Raw genomic sequence first — 17705 nt, 5'->3', positions numbered from 1 at the left:
CGTTTCATTTTTGCCGATTTCAAATTAACTGACATTTCAGACACATTTGAGTACTTTGGTATTCTAACTGATGTCCAACGCAGTGTAAGTAAAGGATATGACGATGATTTTTTTTTCTAACGATTTTTATGAGATTACGATATTTAATTATAAGTTTGGATATTCTTCTTGATACTTCTTGATATTGTTAGCTATGACGTTTTGAAATGTAAACAAAATTGCGCATTGGTTTTCTATTATTACTGTATGACTATTACTAAGTTTGGATATTCTTTTTGATACTTCTTGATATTGTTAGCTATGACGTTTTTAAATGTAAACAAAATTGTTCATTTGTTTTGTATTATTACTGTATTACTATATTAATAATATTGGTTATTCTAATAATATCAGTGCATTTTACTTCTAATATTGCATTTCTCCTATTGCAGGGGGAGAGATATGAACATATAATCTTTTCCTTTCATTATCGCTGTTCGTCATGACCAAACACTTTTTTAAATAGATTTTCTAAAAATCTATATAATAAATATCACTTTTTGATATTGTTAGCTATGACATTTTGAAATGTAAACAAAATTGTGCATTGGTTTTATATTATTACTATATTAATAATCTTGGTTATTCTAATAATATCAGTGCATTCTACTTCTAATATTGGCCAATATTGCATTTCTCCTATTGCAGGAGGAGAGATATAAACATATAATCTTTTCTTTCATTATTGCTGTTTGTTGTATATAATAACACCCACACCCAGTACATTACAGCTACCATTGCAGTTATCCTATTGCACTGCAGTGTCATTTGACTGCTAATATTGCATTTCTCAACCATCAGTACCCTTTCTTTTTTCCAATATCACTTTGGTCGTGGGCTGTATGACAGTGGAATTTCTAGTATATAATAAATGTTCAGTGCCCTCACACAAAATCTCAGATACTGATAAGTTTCAAACTTCTCTGAACTTCATATATTCATACCTCAAGTTGCTTGCTAATACTTTTAATGTTGCATGCCTATTTTGACAGTAAAAGTTGTGTCAAGTGTTTATTAAGTATTTTAAAGAATGTTGAATTAAAATTTAAATGTGAATGAGTGAATCTTTAGTGAGTTATTTAGTTCGCTTTTATTACAAGCAAATATACATTTCTGAGGTCTTAGTAGGAATTTTGCATATCTCTACCATTGACAGCAGGCTGTAAATTTCTTTGTTCTCTCCCACCAACATAATTTTACTTTTTTGGTTGGTGGATAAAGTTTGTTTCTTTATGTTTACTCAATCTAAGAAGATTCATAATTGTAACAAACAGTGAAAATAACTGCCCAAATTTTGTCTTCTGGACAGAAATAATTGCAAAATATGCCAATCTGCAACCTGTGGATTTCATCGTGTTAATATTTTATTCCAAATTATATAGACCACCCTTATCATTCATGTGGGACAACTCATGTAAGATTACTAGTTTGTTGATTATCCGCATCTGGCAGTTAGAGCAACCGGAGAGATAATATGTAGTATAAGATAAGCATAAGATATTACATAGCTGTTTTTAGCAATCCTAGCAACAGTCTTTCCTTTATTCTCCTGTTATGATTTTTTGTTTACTTATGCTCTGTTGTTTCTTAGATAGTTCTTTCTGTAGCCTCCCTTTATCTAGATTCATCTCCTTATTTATAGTTAAACCTGAGAGTCTTGTAATGAGCGAACCAGATCAAATAGTCGAGGAGAATGAGTTTACATTCAGCTGTGTAAATACTGGAGGAAATCCTGGCTCCATGCTAGAATACGGTTCGTGTTTAACTGAAATAAGTCTAAAATGTATTGAAAAAGTATCGTGATATAAAAGTGTAACAAAAATTATGCAGCCTTTTCTCAAACCTGCCCTAATTTCTAAATCAAGTTTTGATTTGCTCCTGTTATTGGTTCCCTACGTGATTGTACAATCAGATGTTGGCAACTATACATTTTTGACACTGCTTCAGCTTAGAGTCCAAGAAAATATATTAGTGTGTATTGTAAGATAACACACACATTGTGAAAGTTTGTTGATACTGCTGCCATGAACATCTTGTAATAAGAGACTAATATCTTACACTAAGATGTATCTCATGACTCATCACTTGTGTTACCATTTTTCCACGCAAACAGGAGATCATTTGATTGATAGCAGTAAATAAATTACTACACTTCTGGTATCTTGTTGTTGGCTACGCATTTTACTCTGATATGAAATCAATGACTATATGAAATATTTCATATAGTCATTGAAAACTCTACTGACGACATTAGTTTGTTAACAATTCTTTAAACGAGAGCATGTCATATACTTGGTAGAAAAAGTTTGCTTTGATCAAAATAAATGTTTCTAAGAGTATATGTAGAAAAGTTTGTTTACTTTGGCAAAAACTGAAAAACTGTCATTACTCCAAAAACAGAAGTTAAATTAATAGAAACAAAAGTTATCCTACTATGCTAATCATCGACTTGCACAATCGGGTCTAAAGGAAAACCTGCCAAGCAAACGCCAGCCAGCAAAAACAAGATTAGCCAATTTCACCTGCAACGAAGAGGGTTAGTCGCGTGCCTCAGCCTTATGACTCTGTCTCTTTCACCAGCTTTAGGCCACTGCCTTTGACACTAGCCTTAGTCTTGGCCTTACACGTCAGCTTACGTCTTAGGACTAAACCTAACACATTAGCCTTAGGCCATAAACTCATCCTTAGTGCTTAGCCCTAGCATCTCGTATACGAGGTCTGATCAACAAGTTCCAGGAATGGCTGTATTGTTGCAATATAGATAGTTTTACAAACAAACTAAATTAGTCTCCTTCAAAATACATTCCTTGAGAGTCTATACATTTAGTCCAACGCCGCTTCCATTGCTCAAAGCAGTGACAAAAGTCCGCTTTCTTCAGGGCCCGCAACTCCAAAGTTGTATTTCTTTTAATTGATTCGATGTCTTCAAATCGTTCACCTTTAAGCGAAAATTTTAACTTTGGAAACAACCAGAAGTCACAGGGAGCAAGGTCTGGTGAGTACGGGGGATGAGGCACAATAGAGATGGAGTGTTTGGCACAGAATTCATTCACAGTCAAAGATGTGTGTGCTGGGGCGTTATCATGATGTAACCTCCAACCACCTGGCTTCGCTAAAGCTGGTCTTTTGCGCCTGATACTTTCTTTCAAGCGCCTTAAGATATCTCTGTAAACATACTGATTAACAGTAGTTCCTGGAGGTAAGAATTCTTTGTGTACTATTCCATCAATGTCAAAGAAAACAACCAGAAGCGTTTTGATCGCTGACCGTGACATCCTCGCCTTCTTTGGTCTAGGAGACTCAGGTGACTTCCACTGTGAACTCTGCATTTTAGTTTCAGAGTCGTACCCATACACCCAGCTTTCATCAGCTGTTATAACAGTTTTTAGGAAGTCGGGATCATGCAGTACTGCTGTCTTAAGTTCGCTACAAATGTCAATTCTTCTCTGCTTTTGATCATCATTCAGCAAACGTGGAACAAACTTTGCAGCTACCCTATGCATGTTAAGATCATATTTTAATATTTTATGAATGGTACCAAAAGAAAGCCCAGTTTGTTGGCTTACTTCTCGTATAGTAACACGGTGATCAGCGTTGAATATAGCCTTTACAGTGTCAATGGCAGTGACAGTCCTTCGTGATGTTGGAGCTCCAAAGCGTTTATCATCTTCAACCTCTTCTCTTCCTTCTCTAAACCGTTTGTGCCATTCATAGACTTGTGATTTCTTTAGAGACTCATCCCCGAAGGCTGTATGCAACATTTGAAGGGTATCTGATGTTGATTTACCGAGTTTGGCACAAAATTTTATACAGACGCGTTGTTCGTTTTGATCGGCCATTTTGAAAAATTCGCCGAATGATCCAAACTAGTCCGTGATTTTATTAATATTGCTTGGCAACGACTACGAATTTTGGCCTAAAACTTTCTGTACTAACTAATTAGGAGTTGTTCTTTCGTTTGCAACTATGAAAAAGTAACTCCGACATAGACTACTAGTCATGATAACACAATTCCGGGAACTTATTGATCAGACCTCGTACTTGGTATAGGAATAGCTCATATGCTTGATATAAGAACATATCTTATACTTGGTATAGGAGCATCTCAGATACTTGGTATAACAGCATCTCATATACTTGGTATAGGAGCATCTCATAAGCATGGTATAGATAGATATCATATACTTGGTATAGGAACATCTCATATACTTGGTGTAGGAGTATATCATATCCATGGTATAGGAACATTTCAGATACTTGGTGTATGTGCATCTCAGATACTCGGTATAAGAATATTTCATACACTTGATATAAGACGATTCATATATAATTGATATGAGAGCATCTCATATCAATTATATACTTATTATAATACTTACTATAATAAGTATCATTATAAGTATATTAATATTTATTATATTACTTATAACAAGTATTATTATACTTAAAATTTATATACCTAATAGCCACATACTTATTATTATGCAGGTATAATAAGTATGTGCACAATTAATTCCAAAGTATAGTGAGTTGGACAGTGTAGTGTAATTGTCTAATGCCTTTCTGCTGAGCTGGAGGTTGTAAGTTCAAATCAACAGAGTAGAGTTTTCATTCCTAAAATGTTACTATAACTGGACAGTCGGACAGACAGAACACATACAATAACTTATATTTGTGTATATAGATTGGTAAATGTCCATTTTCACTATATTTTTGTCCACAAACACCCCAATGAGATAGTGAGCATTTTGTAGGAAGTGTGCTTTTCTCCCACCTTGTGCGTTGTTTGAAATAGACTAGTTTGTGTTTTCTGCTTTACAGAGGTACTACGAGGAAACATGGTGGTAGCGAATACCCATACCTACACCCCCACAAAAGATGATAGAAGAGGGCTTACTTTGATATGCAGGAATGCAGCTCATTCAACTCTTGAGAATTTCTACCCCAATATTGTCAAACAAGAATTTACTCTGGAGCCACGCTGTAAGTCTACAGGTGTCTCTATGCATAACAACAATAGTAAATGTCTATAAAATGAGAGGATAGTAAGTTTAGATGTTGCAGTCAATAGTATCATGTGTACTTTTACTTCCGATTTAATGATCATATAATTTTATTTGTGGTTTAATCTGTTCATTTAGTTAATGTAAACTGATTTGCAGTCATACACTATGTTTCCATGATGCGCAGTACTTCGATGCAGCCCCCTCCAAAGTCGAGGGATTGTACGTTTACATGCTGCGCAGTGGTTTTCAGCAAATTAGCCAGAGAAGAGAAATTGTATAAATCGAATCGTCGGATGAAGACATAGAATCGATCATGGATACCAAACGTCAGGAACGGTCTTTTTATGCTTCTGTCGTCATTATACTTTTATTTACAATACACATTCACAAGGCTTTACAAACCTTAACACAATTTTTACAAAGTAATATATTTTTATTAGGTATTTTTAAGTAATACGTATATTATTTAAATGTTACTTTAGGACTTGCCACCTATTTTTTGAAAGTATTATAACAAAGTCCGGAAAAGTAATCACCTCATCATCCTCGTCTGTGCAGACCATAATTAAATTTAAGTGAAAGAAAATCGAAAGATTAGAAAAAAACAAGATAAGAGGGATAACTTTTGTACTAGTTTATGGCCCTCGATGAATCTACCTTCACAGCAAGAGAGGTATCCGCAGCCACTGCGCAATTGCCGTTTCCTTGCTGTGAATTTGCACTGGCTTCGCACTGGTCAGTGCGCAGTGATTTCAGTGCGAAGATGCCGTTTTCATGATTCGGAGAGAGCGCAACTCCGAAATACTGCGCATCATGGAAACATAGTGATTGTTTTAATAAACATGATAGGCTTGAAGACTAATAGGTTGCTACGTAATTCCCTCTATTATAAATTTGGTTTGTTTGTACAAAAATAAATCGGTAGAAGATTCAATCAATATATTGTCAAAGACTCAGCAAAGTGACCGTAATAGAATACTTTTGGTAATTATATTATTAAAGTAAAACGATCAAGGTTTGTTTTACAGATATCGTCTTTGAAGAAGGACACTCCGGAGAACTATCTGTGACCCTTAGCCCCGACTTTGATCAGACACTCAAATGTGGTATCACTGGAGCTGGTGTTATCATTAGGTGGGAATGTAAAGAGGTCTGTGCATTAAGGAGTGGCGAAAAAACTGTTATTCCTGCTGATTCTGCAAGTGATGGAGATGAACAAGTGATGTCTTGCACTGGAACGGTTCCAGGAACTGGTATAATATATATTATTAGATGAAAGAATTATTCTATGAATGTTCTGACACCATGGAGTTATGCATTGTTACTAGTGTTTCTGATAAGACTTAGTATTCTCACTTTGGTAAACAAATGTGCGTTGACAAAGGTTTGGTAAACAAAGGTGGATTGACCTATCTTAATTAGTTTTTGATCATGTAGTTGTTTGTTTCATCTATTTCAAGATAAAGTACATTTTTTGTTGTTTCTTAGTTTTGATATGTATTAAAAAAAGGCACAAAACATTTCTTGCACCAAAACAATCATTTTAGAATACCTCATCATGGTATAATATAATAAAGAGACAAACAACTACGTGTATTCAGAAAAGGGCCATTGAATGTATGAAGTTTAAAAATTCTATAGTGTCTTTATAGCTTTATTTTTTACTAGCTTTAGTGCTTTGAGTTTGTCTTTATGAGTTCTAATCTTACCTCTTCCTTCATGATCTTTACCCTCAGGAAGTGTTTACAACTTTGGTTTATATAATAGGATTGCAACCTAAAACATACAATTTTAACATCAAATGGCGATCGGATGGTGCTACCCCTACCAATCCCGCGGGAGAGAATAAGAAAGATTCAAGTCTGGGAGCTACCATCGGAGTTGCAGCCGGTGCGGGTGTACTGATTATCGGAATGGTTGCTTTGACAGCAGTTGCGATAAGAAAACGAACAGGTGGGAGTTACAAGATTTTATTATTAGCTCTGACATACCTTTTACTTTGTATCTAAAGAGCACATATTATTGTGGGAAAATGAATTTAGACAGAGGGCAAAATTGTCTAGTAATATGAGTTTATATTAAAACACACAATTCTTAACTGGTTAAAGTTGTTTCATTTGTTTACAATAGTGAATTATCTTACATGAGCAATGAGAATATTTTCTTTTAAATCATTGAATGTGTTTATAAGGCTCTAGTATAAAAAAAACTACCACGACTTTTTTAAATTCAGGTCTATTGTGTGATTAACATACAACTACTACAGTTTTGACAGGATCTGCCGAGTCATGTTCATGTGAAATAATTTTTTGTTATTATAATGTATCATAATATATTATACATTGCATTACTATATATTATAATATGTATGTATTATATAATGGCGATGTTAACATAGTATTATAGTATGTTATTTTATTATACCATAATATATTAAACATTGTATTATACAATGTTAAATAAGAGACTTTTAACTTAGATCAAAAAAATTTAGGTCACCAGGAGCATCAGCTCTTTTGTAACGGACTAAAATTTACGTAGTTATTGCCATTGTACTTTAATTTTTACTACTTATATCCAGAGTAATGTTTCAAAAGATGTTGTTTTTATATAAAAAAAAACTTTGTTCAACAACACGATGTTACTATATTGTTTTTCCTGAGCATGTATCAACAGCACCTTTTAATTATATTTCTTTACTACTGTTAAATTATTTAGCATATGTACATAATCGTAGTAATCTTTGTCATTATCCGACTCTAGCATAGAACTTTGTCTAGTGAGGAAATAGTAAGAAATGAATTTGTTTAGCTGGCCAGTTTGTTTATGTTTCGTTACTACACTGAACTTATTATTGTGTGTTTTTAAATAGGTAAAAAAGTTAGGTTTTCATTTTTTTATCAGTTATGGTAAGTTGCTACAAATGCAACAGGGTAGAATCTCTCATTTTTTACCAAAACATAAAAGAGCATAATAAAATTATAAAGCATTATGTGGTTTTAAGTAGGTACTCCGTATTTTTTGAACACTGTATTTGGCAGAAAGCATAAGGTAAACTACCATGTAGTTTTAGCTTTTAGAGTTAAAACCTTTTTAAAGTTAATCTCATAAGAAAAGCACTAACAATAGAATCATCACAAGATATGTAAAAACTGCATGAAATGTACTTGTATTAACAAGTGTGTGTACTTACACCAGTTTAGCCATAAAAAATCGCGGTCTTTTTATACTGACTTATGCATTGTCCAATACTACCCAATACTGCCTAATACTATCTAATGCATTAGCATTATTCACTCACTCTCACTGCCTTGACTACCCCTGGCTGCTTTGACCTCAGACGCCAATGTAGCCTGAGCCCAACAAATTCAATATTACAACATGCCCTTTTTTGGGTCACATCAAAACTACTAATGAGCACACGTATTAACTCACCTTACTTGTGACGCTCATTACTTGAACCCATTAGGGTCGTCTCTATAGGCTATGCCTCTGACTTGTCTGACCCTGTGCCTCTGTCAAAAATGTCTTAAGTGCCAACACCATCGTTAGTATGTACTCTTTTCTGCATCCCCCTGACCACTGCCACCACCAATACCTTCGCTGCGACCACGGTCACTGCCAACATTACTAACAGCCCTTCCACCAACGCTGACTAGCAAAAAACCTGTTAATTGGGTCAATAATGAATCCTCAATCTTATCTTCAATCTCTTCCATCTTAACCATGCTTTTCCTAATAGAGGCGAACTTTGATGGAGACGAAGCTCTACCTGGATCGTAACCAACTGCACAAGGGGTAAAATTACAAAACTGGGTGTCATCATAGACCTAGACCTATCGATTTCAGCCTGATGTCCTGCTGATGCAGGTCTACTACTGGCAAACCTCTTCAAAACCTTGGTTAATTGCTGTGTAGGTAACTGAATGCCATTGCATTTTCTAACTCAGATACTACTGCCGTTAGCTTAGCTTTCAGCTCAGCCATTTTCTTCTTGCACTTCTTCTGTACTGCCTCTTCCTCTCTAAATCTATGCTACCTTTCTCTCATAACCGTCTCTGTCCAACATTTTATTAGTGAACATCTCAGCTAAAAAGGTATACCTTCCCCACTATGGATACGGGTGTAGCTAGTTTCTTAGCACCTTCACTCGCCTCAGCATGACAGCCTTCCCTAACAGGTCCCACAGACCCTCTCACCTTCCTGGTGCCCAAAGCTGACCTTTCTTGACTACCAATATGTCTACCACTGTGTTTGTACTGGTTTTTGATACACCCTTTTTTTAATGGTTTCGCTATTTCACAAATATTGAACTGTACTGCTCTTTTCAACATCTCTTCCCTGCCAGATTTATTCATAAAGTTTTGCAGCTTGACATCATCTGAACCCTGACAACTTAACCCATCAATAATTGACCTTGATGAAAACAATACAAGTGGCCTAATACTATCAACCTCCTCCACAAGCTCAAACTTCCTTTTGCAACAAGCAATTATGACATCCAATAATTTCAGCTGCTTCAACTCAGTTACGCTCAAAAAGTTCTTTCATCGTATAAACTTCAGCATCCATAGTCTGTGTTTAATGTCCAAATGAACTATCACCATTCCAACTGCGTTCAACTCACTACTATTATCATTTTCTAAAATGGTTGATGGTTTCCCTAACCATAGGTTTAACGTGTTGGCTGTTACCTCAGTTACTATCAACACCTCAGCCCAAATATCAAACATAAACTCAACAGACACTTTATTGATTTTTAGAAACTGCTCCACTCTTTTGCCTAGTCAATGGTCTTCACCATGTTTGTTCTTACAGCCAACAAAGTTTACACTTTTACCGTTGCTACTGTCACTGTACCTCTCATCATGCCTATCCCTTCTCCTCTCTCACACTAACCATCTTTCTCATACCCGTTCATACTGTGGTCTACTCCACTTATCCTTGTCTCTGCTCTGATACATTTTCTTACTGCTATCTTGACTGGTAAACTTCTCATCATTGCTGTTATTGCTACTTCTTTGCCTACTGTTACCTTGATTTCTGTCTTACCGCACTTCTCAGCCCCTATCTCTGCAGTCTTGGAATAAATGGCCTCGGTTCCACAAAAAAACACATTTAAAAGTGGAGCGAAACTATCTGAGAAAACTGTAGAAAACTATCTCTACTACATACTCTACTATCTGCTCTATATATAGAGACACACAGATCTTTGTTATAATCTCTATACCTCCTGTTCTCAGTTCTCAGTATATTCTCGACCTTTTGCCGCATACTTACTGAAAACACGCTTATCATTGCTATCTTCGTATCATTTCCTATTGCCTCTAAGACTACTTCTCAGGGAACATCTACCTTACGAATCGTATCCTTTATCACCACCCCTAAGTTACTGCATGTGATTATCCGACATATTTGCCACCTCGTTCTTAATCTAACTTCTCAAGTCATTTAATCATACAACATCTGATCTTTGCTTTCACAAACATGTTCAAATTATCCGCCATATCACGAGCCCTCAATGCCTCATTCAACATATCCAGAATATATGTCAAATCAGCTTTTTCATCATGTTTCTATTCACTTCTCTATCTCTCAACCCGTTACCTGCCACTATTAGAGCAAACCCTATTCTATCAGCACTATTAACTATCTTGTCATATCTCCTCAAACTCTCAACTCGTTGTAAAAATTATCTATCGCTTTCATCAACTGCCGATTTAGTCATAAGGAACTTATGCCTTTTTACAAACATGCTCTCTTGTCTATCATAATACTCCAGCAAAATCTTCTTGACCAATTCATAAGTAGAATTTGCATCAGCTACATCAAACCCTGCACCTCCAAACAATTCTCTACCGCTGTGTCCAACAGCTCTCCACAATGGCACCAACTGAACTCTACCCCTCATGGTAGGTGATCTATTACCACCTTCAATTTCATACTCTCTCCTCTCAACTGCAATCTCGATACACAAATTTATCTCCTCTACAAATATATCCTACAACAATCACCAAGATGACCAAGCACTAGCTTTGTATAATTAATCTTTATCACGTCACTTTACTCTACACCTCCTCTCATTATATATTCTATTCTCACTATCTCATAAATAACAAATTTTAAAATCTTACTCGTACATCTCCATCCCTTCACAGCTTTGACACCTCACAGCTTCAACAACTCGTCTCCCCAACATGTTACTCACACAACATGCTACTTTCATGCCTGTTAAAGAGTACCGTCAATCAATAAACTTAAAGAGAAACTGCCACGAACAGCTTTCATTGTCTTTTCATTGGTAAATCAGACACGCTGATTCCGATTTTGTACTCAAAACAAAGATTGATCCACTAACTTTCAAAGTCATTTTTGTTTTTGAAGGCTTTTTTACAGCGATTCAATATTGGTGTCGCAACGACACAATTGACACAACAAGCCCCGCCCATAAATATGTGACGTAGCCTAACTTTTTAGAGGCGGAAGTTGGAGATGTTTAGTCCGATCTAGAATTATAGAGACGGGTGTCTTAAAACCCATTATTCTCCAAATCCAGCCATCAAAATAATCTCAGTATTTTTTTAAAGGTGGATAAGCTTTTTAATATTGCTCGTTGCTTGTTTCAAGATGTGTAATAGGCTGAACGCCAAGAAAAATGAGCTTAAAAAAGCACGGTAACAACGCTATCTTGTTATAAAATCGCGCCTTTTGAGCTCATATTTTTGGCGTTCAACCTGTTAAACATCCTGTAACAAACTACAAGCAATCTTACATAGCTTAATGCCATGAAATGAACTTGTTGCATTATCAAGTGTATGTACTTACACCAGTTGTACCATAGAAAGGCTTCGTCTTTCTTTCCGCTGACTTATATACTGACCGATACAACCCAATACTGCCTAATACTCTCCGATCACCTGGCTTTATTCACTAACCGTAATTGCCATGACCGCCCGCACATGCTTCGACTTCAAATGCCAATATAGCCTGAGCTCCACAAATTCGATAATATGTCAGTACTTACAGAGAAGATATATATTTTATATTTTTCTTTATCATTTGCATGGTAACTAATATCTCCATCAGACACTCTCTAACCTATTCATGTTGATGTCATTGAATTATGTACACAATAGGCACAATGGAGGATCAGAGTGCTGGAGCTGGAGGTGTTGGAAAGAATGCACAAGGGTTTGTATCCAGTCTATCTCTTTTCTATCAGAGACCGTTACTTCTCTTGTTTAACTTATGTACAAGGTAGAAAGTATTAAGTGTAAAGAGCTGACTTACCAGCTAGTAAATCGATAGACCTTGACTAACATATTTCAACATATAAATCAGCATTGTAATACCTCTTCAAGTCGGCTGTCCTTTAGCAGTTCAGAATAATTGTAGAGATAGTTATTTTCTGCGTTTTATCAGCACACATGATGATCTCTCACAGCACATTACGCTGCCAGGTTACTAAGGCTTATTAATTTGTCGATTATACATTTACTATTATAGCTGAACAAAAACTCAAAATGTGAGCTGACCTTCTCCATTCTGACCTTCTGACCTTCTTGCAGCGAGTAATCTTTTGAGATATAAGCATAATAGCTGCTTCTAGATGGCCACTACAATATGTGACTAAATTCGTGAGAGGCTGCTTTCAAGAACAGAATCGCTCAGTTTTTCTCCTCGAGTTAGTTTGAAAATTTTTTTTAAAAGGTTGGCTGAAAGTTATAGTGAATACAAGACAAAAATTACTCAACCAAGAACGAATGCTAAAATATATGATAGTAAAGTTAAAGTAAGTTTAGTGAAAGATTAAAACTTAGCTTCAAGTGTCTGTTTAGTAAGCTAAATTTGTTGAAGTCAAATTCAAATTCTATATTACGTAGGGTCACAAAGGTTTAGTGTGCCAAACGTGTTACCTTAAAGTCTTTCTAAAACAGCCGTTATCCACGTCTGTCTTGAAATTAAAAACTTACAGTAGTGTACATAGGGATGTTAACATCTGTTGCAAATAATAACTGCTAAGTAGGTATCCTAGCTACTGAATTACAGCAATTAAAACAAGTTTCTTAAAAGGTAGAATCTTGTTTAGGTGGGTTTTTTTCATTCTATGGTAACGGATTAGGTTAAATTGTATTTAGTGATTTTATATAGGAAATAGTGCCTTGAGATGCGAGTAAATTTACTTACAATCTCAGTTCCAAAATACATTAAGCTCGTATGCCTATTATATACGATATTATACGGAATAAAACTGTAATATGTAAAATAATTCACACATAATTTCAGTGTTCGCAGTTTGTTATTTGACCAGTTATAGCTATGAAGTTTTAATAATGAAAACTTGGCTTTGCACTGAATTTGAACTCTGAACAATTCACTACCATTCAGCTAGTATATACATGTATATGGTATGTATGGTATCTGTATATACTATACATGGTGTATAGTATATATACTATATATATTTTGTGTTACCGCGGCAGCAGCGCAGCGCGGCAGCTTTTGCAAGGTTTGTGTTATTTTTGTAGAGCTTCGGAGCCACATACAAAACCAACTGCCGCTTAGTCTGACCATAAAACTGATTTCTTTTGTGATAAACGAGTAAGTTTATTTAGATTTTACTAAACTTACCAACTTCTTTGAAAGTATCTTTGACTTTATTAGCAATAATTTTTAAGACTGTAGTTATTAAAGACTTGTTTCACATAATAACTCGTAGCCATAAAGTCACTGTATGTAAAGTTTGTTTCATGACTCAATCATAGGCACAGCCTGTTTATACATGAGCCAAGATAAACTGAGGATATCCCATTGCCGTTTTGCCAGAAACATTGCTGTCTACACAAACCTTTGATATATAATAGTTTTGGAAACATTTTTAGATGTTCAATCGCTGGTATTATTTGAAAGCTTTTACTTCTATGTAGGTTTTGCTTTTCATCTCATTATTTCGGGTCAGCTGATTCAAACTGAATGCTGCAGCAACTGAAACAAGTTCAGATAAGGCAAAAATTAATTGAGGAAAATATTGAATTTACAGTTTTAAGATATTATTACAGATCCTTGTTTAGGTTCAAACTGTCCACCCCATAACTATAATATTATTATATTATTAAGTATATTAGACTCTCACACTTGCTTAGTGTGAGAGTCTTGATGTCAGAATAGTTAAAACTAGTTGGTAAATATGGTAGACTTTCAACAAAAATGTAATACATGTAAATGTTAAACTCAGTTTACAAAATCTACAGATATAAAAGCAATGAGTTAGAAAAACTTTCTATTACATACATAGTTAGAACGAAAAACAGAAATTAGCTTCACCTTTTGCTTTCACTTTATTTGTTTTAGAGTGAAATTCATGCGGGATGGGATCAGCCAAAGAAGCAGAAAAGATGTCAAGAAATTACAAAAATGTTCATGCTGTTATTTTTTACTGTTTGTTTATCACGTCGGCCAACGGCAATCTAAAAGAACTCATGTCTTTCTTTTGTTGTCTTCATTCAATAAAGTGATTTACTATTGCTCCAATCTATAAAACTATCTTAGCAGATGAATAACAGTCCAAGAGCCTAACCAGTTAACAAGTTACATAGTTACATAGCAAGTACATCTTGATAATTTAATATCAAAGTAATTTTATGTACGTGTAGTAACGCTTACATGTATGTGTTGTTACGTGTAGTAACGCTTACGTGTATGTGTTGTTACGTGTAGTAACGCTTACGTGTATGTGTTGTTACGTGTAGTAACGCTTACGTGTATGTGTTGTTACGTGTAGTAACGCTTACGTGTATGTGTTGTTATGTGTAGTAACGCTTACATTTTTACGCAGTTCCATGGACAGACAGCCTACCTGATAGCGTGACATGAAACAGCAAACTTTTTGAATCGTTGAAAGACACAAGCGAGTTGTGTTATTTTGCACAAACCTTGCAAAACATGCCAAGTTGCATAACCTTAATCGTGAGATAGAAATATTTCATATCTCATCTCTTAGCTCGATTTTATATGGATAAAACTATGACAGCTGGCCAACAGACACTGATACTGAATTTGTGAAAAGAAGATGTTTTTGCAGTGAAATTCATCTAAAATACACTACCATTCATTTTATACTCATTTATACTACTTCATTTTAACTTTAATAATTTGGCTTAATTTGCTATTCCTAGTTAGGCTATTTGGTATGTCACGTGTCTAGACAGTTAAAGATTTAATAAGTATTACATAGGTATCAATATGCTTACAGCACTGAACTTTGAAAAATAGACTTCTGATGTTTTGCTAAATAAAGTAAAAGTGTTTAGGCACTTTTGAAATTTTGTTTTCATACAGAAATACAGCAAATACATTTAGTTAGGTGAAAAACATAAATTTGAATCTATATATATGTAAACCTCAAAGTTGGTCGGTGTGTAGTTCGGTACATCCAGCTATGGCTATTAAAGTCTTGGAGACAAAAAATCTGTATGACAAAATATTTGATTTCAGACCCTCCTGTGCGCCAGGCCAATTCCTTACCAATTAAGACACACCAGCTTGATTAATTTATTAGATTATATATGTATAATTATGTGGGTACAAATACTCTACCACTCTCAGTTATGGCTTGGTGTAATGCTTGCTCTCCTGTGAGAGCAAGCATTAGCTTGCTCTCACAGGAAGTAGATGAAAAAGTAGATAAAAATGTAGATGAAAATGAAAATTAGATCTGCTATCTAAGGAGAATTTGATAATTGAATCCCCATTTAACTGAAATCTTAGATTTTATTGAACCTTACGCAATTCGTACAAAGGTGCGAAAGCATGCAGATTAAAATGTTTGTGGTGTCCTATTGGTATATACATGTATATGTTTACTTTCCTGTGAGAGCAAGTAGTTAGCTCTTATTAGTAAGCTTACTCAAGTTAGCCATATGCAATGTGCCAGGCTAATAGCAAGTGGTAGGCAACTAAATGACCTCTCATTGTTAATAAGCTGATTTTTAATACCCGTGCAACGCCGGGCAACATATATATATATATATATATACGTATATACATATTTATATATGTATGTATATATTTATATATGTGTGTACCTATATATAAAAAAGTTGTTTTCTTACCCCGGTTAACCCATATGGGTGGTAATTTCTGCTCTAACTCGGGTCTCCTACCAGAGACCTGGGAGTTTGAGCACTCGCCTCAAGATCTTAGCTGTTCCCAATAGCGCACCTTTCTGAAACTCATCTGAGTTGATTGCTGTCAGTATCTGGGCAAGCCACATTTTATGCGTCGGTGTTATTGTGCCCAGTCCCTCGATGACTACTGAAATTACAGTTGTTCTTACATCCCAGCATTTTTCAATCTGTTCTCCAAGGAGAAGATATTTCTCTACCTTTTCTTTGCTGGCTATATTGTAGTCATTGGTCACTAATATATCTATTATAGTAGCCCTCTTGTTCTCTTTGTCTACCACCACTATATCTAGTTGGTTTGCTAGGACATGCTTGTCAGTCCGGATGTAGAAGTCCCACAGGATCTTAGCGCGGTCATTTTCATTGACCTTACCAGGAGCTTCCCACCAGTGTTCTAGTTTATTAAGGCCATGCTCATCACATAGATTTCTATACACATAGACTTCCGTGACTGACTGGCACTGACAGGTGTTAGCGTGTTGGGACAATAAATTGAGCACGGTAAGTTTGAATCCTGTAATATGTTAGCTTTTTTACAACCACCCACATGCCTTCAGACTGACATGGCTTTCATAATAGGGAAGATTTAGTGCAATTGAATCTACGATTCTGGTATATTATTTTATTATTGGATTACTGGATTTTTCAAAACATTCAGTGAAGTATGAAGTGAAGTTGAAATAGGATAAATGCTCTGTGAATAGTTTTTTGGGTGAAAACTTTAGCTACAGTAAAACTGTGGGTGTATGAGCAGCATAAAAACTTATTATCATTTAATATATAACAAAATGTATCATTTTAACTTTTAAACCTCATATCAAAAGAAGAGTATTTTTGAGCAGTTCAAATGAATTAAGAGAAAAAATAAACTATGCGTACGTGAAATTGTGCATATAAAAGAAGTTACTGTTGCAGCAGAAGCTCGTTGTATTCACAGTTTTTTATGGACGATACTGGCACCTCTTGATACTGGTGCCTCTTAATACTGGTGCAAATGTGAAAATGAGATGTTGATTTTTCCTAGTCTGATACTTTGTCTGACCAAATGGAGAGAGAATGTAGAGGCAAATCCTATTCCAGATAATACAATTGTGCACTTGAAAAGCATTTAGCTTTGACAGATTTACCAAAACTGGAAATATGAGTGTAATGGCTTGTTTGAAATGGCGCATTTGAGCATTACCAATTAAAAAATAGGTGATAATAAAACAAATTTCAAAATAAGGAGCAAACACAAAAGGCAATATTAATTAATACACGTGTGGACCCTCCCTATATAAATTTAATTTGCTCCAGTATTGGCATTGTACGGCAAAAGTGTCGTAAAAAGGGGTTTAACATCCCATGGTTATTATCTAATGCAAACATACCCTGGTAAAAATCATCAAAATTTTATCTACTGTACATATTAAAAATTAGCAACAAATAATATATTAACCTTAGTAACTATAGTTACCTAGAGTAACTTGAGTGTATT

Source organism: Watersipora subatra, chromosome 9 (assembly GCF_963576615.1).
Source record: "Watersipora subatra chromosome 9, tzWatSuba1.1, whole genome shotgun sequence".
Lineage (NCBI taxonomy): Eukaryota > Metazoa > Bryozoa > Gymnolaemata > Cheilostomatida > Watersiporidae > Watersipora > Watersipora subatra.
The sequence above is the reverse complement of the archived record's forward strand: the minus strand, read 5'-3'. Positions refer to the sequence as shown.